General features: G+C 39.1%; 1 long non-coding RNA gene across 1 annotated transcript; it reads left to right on the forward strand.

Annotated features, from left to right (window-relative positions):
- The first annotated feature begins 1,011 nt into the window (after positions 1-1,011).
- LOC138358508 (uncharacterized) lies at positions 1,012-14,531 on the forward strand. The gene is made up of 3 exons (XR_011225434.1): positions 1,012-1,154; positions 9,202-9,318; positions 14,307-14,531. It is a non-coding gene; the product is annotated as an uncharacterized lncRNA (long non-coding RNA).
- The last annotated feature ends 254 nt before the right edge of the window (positions 14,532-14,785 follow it).

A 14,785-nucleotide genomic window follows, 5' to 3' on the forward strand; every position in this document is an offset into this window, starting at 1 on the left:
GATAAAGTTTCCAGATACTATTTCCTAGTTATCAATTAATGTAGGTGGTTATTTTAATTCGCGGCTACTAGGGGCTTTCTCCCATTATACAATATAAATGTACTCACTAACTATTCTCTGGTATCTGTTCTTCAAGTAAAATTACCTATTTTTTTGTTTAATTAGTCCATAATTCTCTGCCCGAAACGCTTTGCGTAATAGTGGCTTTAGGCATTGTATGTACTAGCTCTATCTATAAAGCCAACAAACTTTGTAAAATCTCTTTATGTATGTACCTTACCTAAATAAAAATTATTATATTATTATTATTATTATAAAATTCCTTCAGGTCGATCTTTATATTTAGAAAAACATCTAATCAATTTGGAATTTAATTTTTCGTTCACCTACAGTTACCAGCTACTATTTCATTGTTATATTTTATGTCGCTGGTCATTACAATTTTCCAAGAATTTAAACAGCTAAACAGCAAGTAGCATCTTGTTAGAGTACAGGAATTTACCTATGGAGAACCTCGATAGCTGCCGAAAATTATTAATGATTATATATGTAATTTAAAATAATGAATTATATACCATTTCTTATGTTACGTCTTTGGCGGGTAGGCGGTTCTGCGGGTTTACAACCGAATTGTTTAAAAATCACACTATTTTAAATGTATGAGTCACTAGTATGCTCTGATATATGTTCTGCAATGAAAATAAAGATTGTTTTGTTGTTAATTACTCCATAAATATGTAATGTGTTAATTCAGTCTAAAATCTTTTTGCAACGTTTATATGCGATATACGTAGCTGGAAACTACCTAATATTTAAAAATAATAGTTACAACATTCTATTAATATATAATGTTGAAATAAATATCACACAAAGTCTGTATATCTGTTTTTAGATGTCTTATAAATTTTCTTTTAAATAGTATTAATGAATTTTATGAATCTTGAGTAAAAATTATGTTAATTATTATTAATCTAATTGTTATTATTTTAAGTAAAAGAATTGCAAGTATTCGCATAACCACGGGGTCTCTGTTTGTGTATGAATGCACGGATTTGTTTTTGTTATGAGACGGACGCCTTAGAAAGCATGGTGTAGGCCACCTGTGGCTCGCATTCGATCCCACGATCGTCGTCGCCCCTAAATCAACACAACAGGTATTTACGATTATAATAAGTAATATTTCTTTTATAATATTGCAGCTGGTGGTGTAGTGGTAGGACACTCGCCTGGCGTTCCGCGAGCGCTATGTCATGGGTTCGTATCCTGGCCGGGGAGGATTTATTGGGCGCAATTCCTTAACTGTAGCCTCTGTTTAACGCAACAGTAAAATGTGTACTTGGATGAAAAAACGATTCTTCGCGGCGGGGATCGTATTCCAGGGACCTGTCCGAAACGCTACTCGTACTAGTGGCTGTACAAGAATGTAACAACTCTTGTATATATCTCAGGTTAGGGGCTAGGCATTTACACTCTTAGGTCAGCAAACTAGCTAGAAGGTTAGACCATTAGACTCCACTGGTCAATCGGGACCCTGCATGACTCAGCTTATCCTAACCTAGCCCAGCTTAAACCATCTTAGCATAGTTCAATCTAGCTGTGCATAGTGCTTGCACAGCCTTGCTTATCCTAGTTTACCATAGCCAAGCCTATCCCAGTATACCCTTACCTAGTCTTGCCTAGCCTAACCCTGCCTTGCTTTTAAACATGACCAGTCCTTCCTACCCTAGCCAAGCCCTGACCAGCTTAGCCAAGCCAATCCCTGCCTAGATTTAGCATAGCCTTGCCTTTTTATTAATATATAGAGGGTACCACCTCTGGTTGAGTTTGTAGGAACCCTCCACTTATAGGGTTGAGGGTTCCATATATATATATATATATATATATATATATATATATATATATATATATATATATATATATATATATATATATATATTATTAAATATGACCGAAAAAGTAAGATTAATAATTCTAACACGAATTTTCTCAATCTTTCGTACATTACGCTTCACTGTTGGAGGTAAATCAAAAATCACTTCTCCAAAATTCATTTTTATTTCTAGTCTGACGCGACACGGGCGCGTTTCGTAAAACTTATTACATTTTCAAAGACTTCACAAATACACAACTGATTAGAACTTACGTCTCTCTGATATTATATCTACATTTGAGTGAGGTGGGAAGGATGATGTGGCATTATCACAAGACAGAACAGGGGATATTAATAGGGTATTAAAAGTATCAACACAAGACAGAACAGAAAACAATGGGTATTGAATAGAAGTGTTTGTAGAAAGCCTATTGGTCCATATTTCTTGATGCTTCTATATTGGAGCGGAGTCTTGAGGTGGGTAGAATATAGTTGTGCAATAATTGGCTGTTGATTGCTGGTGTTGACTTCTTGATGTGTAGTGCCTCGCAAACGTCAAGCCGCCTGCTATCGCTGTATCTATCGATGATTTCTGTGTTGTTTACTAGGATTTCTCTGGCGATGGTTTGGTTATGGGAAGAGATTATATGTTCCTTAATGGAGCCCTGTTGCTTATGCATCGTTAAACGCCTAGAAAGAGATGTTGTTGTCTTGCCTATATACTGGGTTTTTTGGAGCTTACAGTCCCCAAGTGGGCATTTGAAGGCATAGACGACGTTAGTCTCTTTTAAAGCGTTCTGTTTTGTGTCTGGAGAGTTTCTCATGAGTAGGCTGGCCGTTTTTCTGGTTTTATAGTAAATCGTCAGTTGTATCCTCTGATTTTTGTCTGTAGGGATAACGTTTCTATTAACAATATCTTTCAGGACCCTTTCCTCCGTTTTATGAGCTGTGGAAAAGAAGTTCCTGTAAAATAGTCTAATAGGGGGTATAGGTGTTGTGTTAGTTGTCTCTTCAGAGGTTGCATGGCTTTTCACTTTCCTTCTTATGATGTCTTCGATGAAACCATTGGAGAAGCCGTTATTGACTAGAACCTGCCTTACCCTACAGAGTTCTTCGTCGACTTGCTTCCATTCTGAGCTGTGGCTGAGAGCACGGTCGACGTATGCGTTAACAACACTCCTCTTGTACCTGTCGGGGCAGTCGCTGTTGGCATTTAGGCACATTCCTATGTTTGTTTCCTTAGTGTAGACTGCAGTGTGGAAACCTCCGCCCTTTTCCATGACTGTTACATCTAGAAAAGGCAGCTTCCCATCCTTTTCCGTCTCGTAAGTGAAACGCAGCACGGAACTCTGCTCAAATGCCTCCTTCAGCTCCTGCAGATGTCTGACATCAGGTACCTGTGTAAAAATGTCGTCAACATACCTGCAGTATATGGCCGGTTTCAAGTTCATGTCGACTAAGACTTTTTGCTCGATGGTACCCATGTAGAAGTTTGCAAACAGGACACCTAGGGGAGAACCCATGGCGACCCCATCTACTTGCTTATACATGTGCCCATCCGGGCTCAAGAAGGGTGCCTCTTTAGTACAAGCTTGGAGTAGTTTCCTCAGAATACTTTCTGGCATGTCAAGAGGAGTACAGGCTGGATCACGATACACTCTGTCGGCTATCATTCCGATTGTCTCGTCCACAGGTACGTTGGTAAACAGCGATTCTACGTCCAACGAGGCTCTTATCCCTGTGGCCCGTGTGCCCCGCAGTAAGTCCACAAATTCCTTTGGAGACTTCAGGCTGAAGGCGCAAGGAACATACGGAGTCAGCAGGCCGTTGAGTCGCTTCGCCAGTCTGTACGTGGGTGTGGGTATCTGGCTAATGATTGGCCGAAGTGGGTTTCCAGGCTTGTGCGTCTTGACATTTCCATACGCATATCCAGGTTTATATTCCCCAATGATCTTTGGCAGGTGGAGTCCGGATTCCTTGGCGTTCACAGTTTCGATCAGTTTGCTGACCTTTGCTTTTAATTCGGCTGTAGTGTCCTTCGTTACCCTTTGGAACTTAGTTTGGTCAGAGAGTATGATGTTCATTTTCGCCAGATATTCGTCTTTTTTAAGAATGACATATATTGGCGACTTGTCACCTCTCCTGACAACTATCTCCTTGTTCTCACGAAGGCTTTTAGCTGCCGCTTTAAGCTCGGTGGACAGTATGGTGCTTCTGTAGTTGCCTCGATTCTTTCCTCCTTCTGCAATAAGTTCTGCTTGTAAGGTATCTTTGGTAGTGACCTTCTTTTGTGTCTCGAGGTCGAATATGTCGTCCAACAGAATTTCCAACTCTACTTTCCGGGCCATTTCACTCGGTCTGGACATAACATGACAGTTTATGCCCAGATTTAGGAGAGTGACTTGGTCCTCAGTGAGGTTAATTCCTGCAAGGTTCAGGAAGCCATCTCTTGGTCGTGGAATTGCCATAGGTCCTCCATATAATGTTGTTAGTTTCTTGATAATCCTTGTTTCAGTGCTGAGGTGATGTTGGTCTGTGAGGATGTCGAGGTGTTGTTCAATGCGGGTACGGATACTATGGTCGATGTTGCTATTTCTCCACTCGTTTGTAGCATGAAGTAGTTGCGTTTTGTTGTCTTTGATTTCATTCTCTGCCTTGTATATCTGATCACGAATCAGATCCTGGCGATATTTTATCGTGAAGGCTTGATTCCTTGCTGCTGGGTCGTGCACTTTAATATTAGTATATTTTGGTAGCAGTCTTTCCTGTAGACATATATTATTAAATATGACCGAAAAAGTAAGATTAATAATTCTAACACGAATTTTCTCAATCTAAGAAACTAACAACATTATATGGAGGACCTATGGCAATTCCACGACCAAGAGATGGCTTCCTGAACCTTGCAGGAATTAACCTCACTGAGGACCAAGTCACTCTCCTAAATCTGGGCATAAACTGTCATGTTATGTCCAGACCGAGTGAAATGGCCCGGAAAGTAGAGTTGGAAATTCTGTTGGACGACATATTCGACCTCGAGACACAAAAGAAGGTCACTACCAAAGATACCTTACAAGCAGAACTTATTGCAGAAGGAGGAAAGAATCGAGGCAACTACAGAAGCACCATACTGTCCCCCGAGCTTAAAGCGGCAGCTAAAAGCCTTCGTGAGAACAAGGAGATAGTTGTCAGGAGAGGTGACAAGTCGCCAATATATGTCATTCTTAAAAAAGACGAATATCTGGCGAAAATGAACATCATACTCTCTGACCAAACTAAGTTCCAAAGGGTAACGAAGGACACTACAGCCGAATTAAAAGCAAAGGTCAACAAACTGATCGAAACTGTGAACGCCAAGAAATCCGGACTCCACCTGCCAAAGATCATTGGGGAATATAAACCTGGATATGCGTATGGAAATGTCAAGACGCACAAGCCTGGAAACCCACTTCGGCCAATCATTAGCCAGATACCCACACCCACGTACAGACTGGCGAAGCGACTCAACGGCCTGCTGACTCCGTATGTTCCTTGCGCCTTCAGCCTGAAGTCTCCAAAGGAATTTGTGGACTTACTGCGGGGCACACGGGCCACAGGGATAAGAGCCTCGTTGGACGTAGAATCGCTGTTTACCAACGTACCTGTGGACGAGACAATCGGAATGATAGCCGACAGAGTGTATCGTGATCCAGCCTGTACTCCTCTTGACGTGCCAGAAAGTATTCTGAGGAAACTACTCCAAGCTTGTACTAAAGAGGCACCCTTCTTGAGCCCGGATGGGCACATGTATAAGCAAGTAGATGGGGTCGCCATGGGTTCTCCCCTAGGTGTCCTGTTTGCAAACTTCTACATGGGTACCATCGAGCAAAAAGTCTTAGTCGACATGAACTTGAAACCGGCCATATACTGCAGGTATGTTGACGACATTTTTACACAGGTACCTGATGTCAGACATCTGCAGGAGCTGAAGGAGGCATTTGAGCAGAGTTCCGTGCTGCGTTTCACTTACGAGACGGAAAAGGATGGGAAGCTGCCTTTTCTAGATGTAACAGTCATGGAAAAGGGCGGAGGTTTCCACACTGCAGTCTACACTAAGGAAACAAACATAGGAATGTGCCTAAATGCCAACAGCGACTGCCCCGACAGGTACAAGAGGAGTGTTGTTAACGCATACGTCGACCATGCTCTCAGCCACAGCTCAGAATGGAAGCAAGTCGACGAAGAACTCTGTAGGGTAAGGCAGGTTCTAGTCAATAACGGCTTCTCCAATGGTTTCATCGAAGACATCATAAGAAGGAAAGTGAAAAGCCATGCAACCTCTGAAGAGACAACTAACACAACACCTATACCCCCTATTAGACTATTTTACAGGAACTTCTTTTCCACAGCTCATAAAACGGAGGAAAGGGTCCTGAAAGATATTGTTAATAGAAACGTTATCCCTACAGACAAAAATCAGAGGATACAACTGACGATTTACTATAAAACCAGAAAAACGGCCAGCCTACTCATGAGAAACTCTCCAGACACAAAACAGAACGCTTTAAAAGAGACTAACGTCGTCTATGCCTTCAAATGCCCACTTGGGGACTGTAAGCTCCAAAAAACCCAGTATATAGGCAAGACAACAACATCTCTTTCTAGGCGTTTAACGATGCATAAGCAACAGGGCTCCATTAAGGAACATATAATCTCTTCCCATAACCAAACCATCGCCAGAGAAATCCTAGTAAACAACACAGAAATCATCGATAGATACAGCGATAGCAGGCGGCTTGACGTTTGCGAGGCACTACACATCAAGAAGTCAACACCAGCAATCAACAGCCAATTATTGCACAACTATATTCTACCCACCTCAAGACTCCGCTCCAATATAGAAGCATCAAGAAATATGGACCAATAGGCTTTCTACAAACACTTCTATTCAATACCCATTGTTTTCTGTTCTGTCTTGTGTTGATACTTTTAATACCCTATTAATATCCCCTGTTCTGTCTTGTGTTAATGCCACATCATCCTTCCCACCTCACTCAAATGTAGATATAATATCAGAGAGACGTAAGTTCTAATCAGTTGTGTATTTGTGAAGTCTTTGAAAATGTAATAAGTTTTACGAAACGCGCCCGTGTCGCGTCAGACTAGAAATAAAAATGAATTTTGGAGAAGTGATTTTTGATTTACCTCCAACAGTGAAGCGTAATGTACGAAAGATTGAGAAAATTCGTGTTAGAATTATTAATCTTACTTTTTCGGTCATATTTAATAATATATGTCTACAGGAAAGACTGCTACCAAAATATACTAATATATATATATATATATATATATATATATATATATATATATATATATATATATATATATATATATATATATATAATATAAATAATGTGTGTGTAAACATGCCACTTGTGTGTAAATCACAAAAATTAACACTTGATGAAAAATGTGACAGTTTTTTTTTTTTTTTTTTTTTTTTTTTTTTTTTTTTTTTATTATTATTTTCTACCACAGACGTGGCCACACATTTACAATGCTAACCAGCATATATACATTTTCTTCTGTCCTCCATGGACAGGGTTAGAGAAGTGTTAAACATACAGTTCAAGGGTTTATTGAATCACAGAAGGTGATTCGGTGCTTTTAAAATGCTAAGCTAACCTACATACGTAAATACAAAGATACACAGATTTACGTATGCCCTACATAAAGTATTAGATGTGTCTTTTACATAGTGTCATTAATGTACATTCACAAAGGTGAAATGTAATTCTGATCAGCTTCCATATTTGCTTTATACCCATACATATACATACACACATACACATACACATACATATATACACACATACATGCATTCACATACATTTGTCTCATTTACCCTGACAGGGTGAGGTAGCTGATAAAGAAACTAGTGTGCAATTAAGCACTTAATCACTGAAGGTGATGAAGGTGCTTTTACAAGCTCAGGTTATATAGTTACATCACATACATACATTGTATGATTGATACATTACATGGTCAATTTTGGATACAAGTCCAATATATCATCAAGTGTTCCAGTACTCATATAGACTTTAGTATAGTACTTTATATAGTACTTTATATAGTACTTTATATAGTACTTTAGTATAGTACTTTAGTATAGTACTCATATAGACTGACTTTCGCCCTCCTGGGCTAAGGTATGCTGAACTCTGTAGTTACTATATGAGTACTGGAATGTGACAGTGTCAGACCACGGAGGAAGAATTGAAACAGGAATTTCCTTAAGTGCTTTCATATATTAATACATCTTCAGAAGGAATAATTTTTTGTAAAATTAAATTAAAAAAAAATCATTCCTCCATGGTCTGACACTCATATATATATATATATATATATATATATATATATATATATATATATATATATATATATATATATATATATATATATATATATATAATGTGTCTGTGTCTGTGTGTGTGTACTCACCTAGTTGTGCTTGCGGTGGTTGAGCTCTGGCTCTTTGTCCCGTATGTATGTATTCATAAATATATATATATATATATATATATATATATATATATATATATATATATATATATATATATATATATATATATATATATTATATATCCTGCCTGAAATGCTGTGTGTGCTAGTGGCTTTACAAGATAGTTCTTATAAAGATAGCATTTTGTGGTTATTCTCTATATCTGGTTCACCTAACAGTAAATAAGTACCTGGGAGTTAGACAGCTGCTATGGGCTGCTTCCTAGGGATGTGTGTGTGTGTTTGTATTCATGTTGAATTTTACAAAGTAGGAAGAGATGTTTGTAAAAAAAAAAAATCAAATATTTTTGAAAGTATAAGTAGATTTGATATTTTTCTTTAATTGTTTATTTCTGCTGTCTCGCCTCCTTTATAAAATGGCATCATTCTTGCTTTTTTAAGGATATCAGGAAAAGTAAGGCACTCCAGAGATTTGTTAACTCCTTCCTAGTGTTGCCTAGCCAGCCCAGCCCAGCCTAGACAAGGCAGGCTGGGCATCCTAGCCTCACGCAGCTTAGCCCCATCCTACATGTAGCATCCCAGTCCATTCTAAGTGATCATTACCTTACTGGCTGTGTTTTCTCTTCAGCCCTGAATGTAATGTGGTGGAACATAAGCAGATACATATCAGGTCTTAGAGAATCTGTACTTCATACATTTCTTAATAATGTCTCACAAATATTTAAATAATTAAACAAAAATTGTATAATAACTTCATATTATTCTTGCAATTTATTTTTGCATTTTTTTTATACAAAATTTACATTTTAAAAGATTACCTCTATTTTTAGATTGATGACTTGAAGACTACAGTGCCATCCACAGCAAATCATGGTCTTAAAATATCTCCTAGCAATGACGAGACCAATTTTCACAGAGATCAAATTTTTGCTAAGCAGTAGTCACAGGTAAATATATATTATATATATAATATTATATATATAAAATTAACTACTTCATTGCTCAAAGCACCTTTAGACATTCTGAGAGTTGTGCTATTTTATTAATTAATTAATTAGGCTATATTTTAATGTTTTGTAATGTTTTCATTACTTTTTTTGTTTTGAAATATAAATTGTTGAGTTTTGAAACATTTTGACATTAACTATACCTGAATATTTATAAACAAAAAAATACCAGAACTATGTCTTTGACAATTGCACTAAGAAGTCTTTGCCAAAATCAGGTGCTCAGTGCAGTAGTTAAAAACTTAAAAGTTGTACCACCTCTGGTGCAAGATTAGGGACCCATAGCCTCAGAGAAGAAAATAGAGAGTACTCAGAGAAGGCCTTGAATAATAGGCAGGCTGTTTGTGTGTGTTTCGACGGTAAGCTTGCTGACACCAAATGTAGTTACCTAAGTGTAGTTACAGGATTAGAGCTACGCTCGTGGTGTCCCGTCTACCCAGCACTCTTTGTCACATAATGCTTTGAAACTACTGACGGTCTTGGCCGCCACCACCTTCTCACTTAACTTGTTCCAACCGTGTACCACTCTGTATGCGAAAGGAAATTTTTGTATATTTCTTTGGCATCTTTGTTTAGTTAGTTTAAATCTATGACCTTTTGTTCTTGAAGTTCCAGGTCTCGGGAAATCTTCCCTATCGATTTTATCAATTCCTGTTACTATTTTGTACATAGTGATTTTATCACCTCTTTTTGTTGTCTTCTAGTTTTGGCATATTTAATGCCTCTGACCTCTCCACATAGCTCTTGCCCTTTAGTTCTGGGAGCCACTTAGTAGCATGTCTTTGCACCTTTTCCAGTTTGTTGATGTGCTTCTTGAGATATGGGCACCACACAACCGCTGCATATTCTAGCCTTGGCCGAACAAAACTCGTGAACAATTTCTTTAGTATTTCGCCATCCATGTATTTAAACGAAATTCTGAAGTTAGAAAGCGTGACATAGGCTCCTCACACAACGTTCTTTATGTGGGCCTCAAGTGATAGTTTTCTATCTAGAATCAACCCTAGACCTCTTTCTTTTATCAGAATTATATAAAGATTTCTCACAAAATTTGTAGGTTGTGTGGGATCTATGTTCTATTCCACATTCCATAACATGGCATTTATTCACATTAAATTTCATTTGCCAAGTGGTGCTCCATATACTTATTTTGTCCAGGTCTTCTTGAAGGGCATGACAATCATCTAAATTTCTTATCCATCCCATTATCTTAGCATCATCAGCAAACATGTTTATATAATTCTGTATTCCAACTGGTAGATCATTTATGTAGACAATGAACATTTCTGGTGCATGTACTGTGGTACTCCACTTGTGACACTTCTCCAGTCCGATTGCCTCTGATTACTACCCTCATTTTTCTATCAGTCAGAAAATTTTTCATCCATGTTAGAAGCTTACCTGTCACCCATCCAAAATTTTCTAGTTTCGAGAACAACCTCTTATGTGGAACTCTGTCGAAAGCCTTTTTTATGTCTAGATAGATGCAGTCAACCCAACTACCTTTTTCCTTTAAAATCTCTGTGGCCCAATCATAGAAACTGAGTAAATTCGATACACAGGATCTTCCAGATCGAAAACAATACTGTCTGAGTGATATTATATAATTTCTCTCCAGGTGCTCTACCCATTTAGTTTTTATTATTTTTTTTTTCAATCTTTTCACTGTTACACTTGTCAATGATTCAGGTCTATAACTGAGAGAGGTGGGGTCTTCCCTGTTGCCACTTTTGTAGATTGGAACTATGTTAGCCTTTTTCCACATGTTTGCTATGACTCCTGTACACAGGGATGCCTGAAAGATCAGGTGAAGTGGAAGGCTGAGCTCAGATGCACATTCTCTCAGAACCCATGGTGAAACTCCATCTGGACCAACTGCTTTGTTCTTACTTAGCTCCTTTAGCATATTTTCCACTTCATCTCTAGACACCTCTATACGCTCTATGATGTTCTCAGAAATTCTTATTGTGTCTGGTTCTCTTAAGATTTCATTTTGTATAAACACACTTTGGAACTTTTGGTTTAATGTTTCACACATTGCATTATCATTTTCTGTGAATCTGTTTCCTATTTTCAACCTCTGGATATTATCCTTTACCTGCAATTTGTTGTTTATGAATTTGTAGAATAGGCCCAGTTCTGTTTTACATTTATCCATTATCCCTTTTTAAAAATTTATTTCTGCCTCTTCCCTTACTTTTCTCGCATCTTTGTATCGCTGGTATGATTGGGGGTTTGGCTTCTTTCTATATTGATGGGGTTCTGCTCTTCTACTCCCCATGCCCGGCCCGAGGCCAGGCTCGACTTGTGAGAGTTTGGTCCACCAGGCTGTTGCTTGGAGCGGCCCGCAGGGCCACATACCCACCACATCCCGGCTGATCCGAAACTTCTCTTAGAAAACAGTCCAGTTTTCTCCTGAAGATGTCCACGGTTGTTCCGGAAATATTTCTTATAGTCGCTGGGAGGACGTTGAACAACCGCGGACCTCTGATGTTTATACAGTGCTCTCTGATTGTGCCTGTGGCACCTCTGCTCTTCACTGGTTCAATCTTGCATTTTTTCCATATCGTTCACTCCAGTACGTTGTTATTTTACTGTGTAGATTTGGGACCTGGCCCTCCAGTATCTTCCATGTGTATATTATTTGGTATCTCTCGTCTCCTTTCTAGAGAGTACATTTGGAGAGCTTTGAGACGATCCCAATAATTTAGGTGCTTTATCTCGTCTATGCGTGCCGTATATGTTCTCTGTATTCCCTCTATTTCAGCGATCTCTCCTGCTCTGAAGGGGGAAGTGAATACTGAGCAGTACTCGAGACGGGACAACATAAGTGACTTGAAGAGTACAACCATTGTGATGGGATCCCTGGATTTGAAAGTTCTCATAATCCATCCGATCATTTTTCTGGCCGACGCAAAATTTGCTTGGTTATGCTCCCTAAACATTAGATCGTCGGACATCATTATTCCCAAATCCTTGACATGCTGTTTTTCTACTATGGGAAGATTCGATTGTGTTTTGTACCCTGTATTATGTTTCAGATCCTCATTTTTGCCATACCTGAAATTTATCACTGTTAAACATTATGTTATTTTCTGCTGCCCAATCGAAAACTTTGTTGACATCTGCTTGTAGTTTCTCAATGTCTTTCATTCCATTTTTGTGACTTTTGGTCTGTGGCCCTCTCTCAATTTCTGTTGAACCTATCCTGTTTTCTGGCCCTGCATCTCTGTTTTGGTATGAATGTTTGTGTGCCTTCATTGTATATTTTGCAAAATTTGGCATACATTTAATTTACTTCCCTGTCTAGCAACAAGTCTGCCTAATTACTTATTAAAAAAATTTTGAAGTTCCCCATAGTGACCTCTCTCTCTCTTGAAATCAAGTTTATCAACTGTTTCAATGTCCCCATTTTCTGTGTGTGTGTGTGTTTGGAGGCTAAGCTTGCTGATACCATGTGTGTGTGTTTGTTTGGAGGCTAAGCTTGCTGATACCATGTGTGTGTGTGTGTGTGTTTGGAGGCTAAGCTTGCTGATACCATGTGTGTGTGTGTTTGGAGGCTAAGCTTGCTGATACCGTGTGTGTGTGTGTGTGTGTTTGGAGGCTAAGCTTGCTGATACCATTTGTGTGTGTGTGTGTGTGTTTAGAGGCTAAGCTTGCTGATACCATGTGTGTATTTGGAGGCTAAGCTTGCTGATACCATGTGTGTGTGTGTTTGGAGGCTAAGCTTGCTGATACCATGTGTGTGTGTGTTTGGAGGCTAAGCTTGCTGATACCATGTGTGTGTGTGTTTGGAGGCTAAGCTTGCTGATACCATGTGTGTGTGTGTTTGGAGGCTAAGCTTGCTGATACCATGTGTGTGTGTGTGTGTGTGTGTGTTTGGAGGCTAAGCTTGCTGATACCGTTTGTGTGTGTGTGTGTTTAGAGGCTAAACTTGCTGATACCATGTGTGTATTTGGAGGCTAAGCTTGCTTATACCATGTGTGTGTGTGTGTTTGGAGGCTAAGCTTGCTGATACCATGTGTGTGTGTGTGTGTTTGGAGGCTAAGTTTGCTGATACCATGTGTGTGTGTGTGTTTGGAGGCTAAGCTTGCTGATACCATGTGTGTGTGTGTGTTTGGAGGCTAAGCTTGCTGATACCATGTGTGTGTGTGTTTGGAGGCTAAGCTTGCTGATACCATGTGTGTGTGTGTGTGTGTGTTTGGAGGCTAAGCTTGCTGATACCGTTTGTGTGTGTGTGTGTTTAGAGGCTAAGCTTGCTGATACCATGTGTGTATTTGGAGGCTAAGCTTGCTTATACCATGCGTGTGTGTGTGTTTGGAGGCTAAGCTTGCTGATACAATGTGTGTGTGTGTGTTTGGAGGCTAAGCTTGCTGATACCATGTGTGTGTGTGTGTTTGGAGGCTAAGCTTGCTGATATCATGTGTGTGTGTGTGTTTGGAGGCTAAGCTTGCTGATACCATGTGTGTGTGTGTGTGTGTTTGGAGGCTAAGTTTGCTGACACCATGTGTGTGTGTGTGTGTGTGTATGGAGGCTAAGCTTGCTGATACTATGTGTGTGTGTGTGTTTGGAGGCTAAGTTTGCTGACACCGTATGTGTACTCACCTATTTTTACTCACCTGTTTAAGTAATAATAGGGGTGTGTACCACCTCTGGTGCAATTGTTGGGACCCACAGCCTTGAAGAAAATAAAGAGTATTCAGAGAAGACCTTGTGGATTCTTACTGAACACTAATCTTTTCTTCTCCTACCACCCCTCTTATTTTGTTTTATGCTGTATTCTATTATATATCATATAAATACATAGCCAAATGGCAATATTTATTATGTCTATACAAAAAGAAGACATCCACTTTATTTTTTTTCTCTCCTTTGTTTCTATGTGGATTTTGTTGTGACTAATGATTCTCCTCCTTTCCCATCAACAGGTCTTCCTCACTGGGCTTGCTCGGCTTTTGTGTTACTGTGAGGGTGCCATCATCGTTTACCCTTCAAGCCTGACTCATGCTGGCATTGCATTTGTAGACTTCCCTTCACAGTAAACAGTCCTTCTCCATATGGTGATTGTCCAGGGCAAGCAGGGTGTGACTGCCATCTTGGAGAAGCAGGGTCTTTTAAAATGAAGAATCTTCCGTCTTCTCTACTTACGCCAGCATGTGCCAGCCTTGCATTCTTGTTACTTCATGGCCCTTGGGCCTTTTTTATTTATTTAACATAATAAATTTTTTTATTAATACCCGTGTTTCACAAGAGATCCTTAACATTTTAAGCACCAATTTTATTGACTAATGTACGTCTTGTAACCTTTAAGACATAGACAAGACATAGATAAATGAGTGAATAATACTGAGTGACTAGGTTAGGGCGAGGAACATAGTACAGTGTCTAACTTTGGAAGAATGCCTAC

The sequence above is a fragment of the Procambarus clarkii genome, chromosome 84 (genome assembly GCF_040958095.1).
Source record: "Procambarus clarkii isolate CNS0578487 chromosome 84, FALCON_Pclarkii_2.0, whole genome shotgun sequence".
In the NCBI taxonomy this organism is placed as follows: Eukaryota; Metazoa; Arthropoda; class Malacostraca; order Decapoda; family Cambaridae; genus Procambarus; species Procambarus clarkii.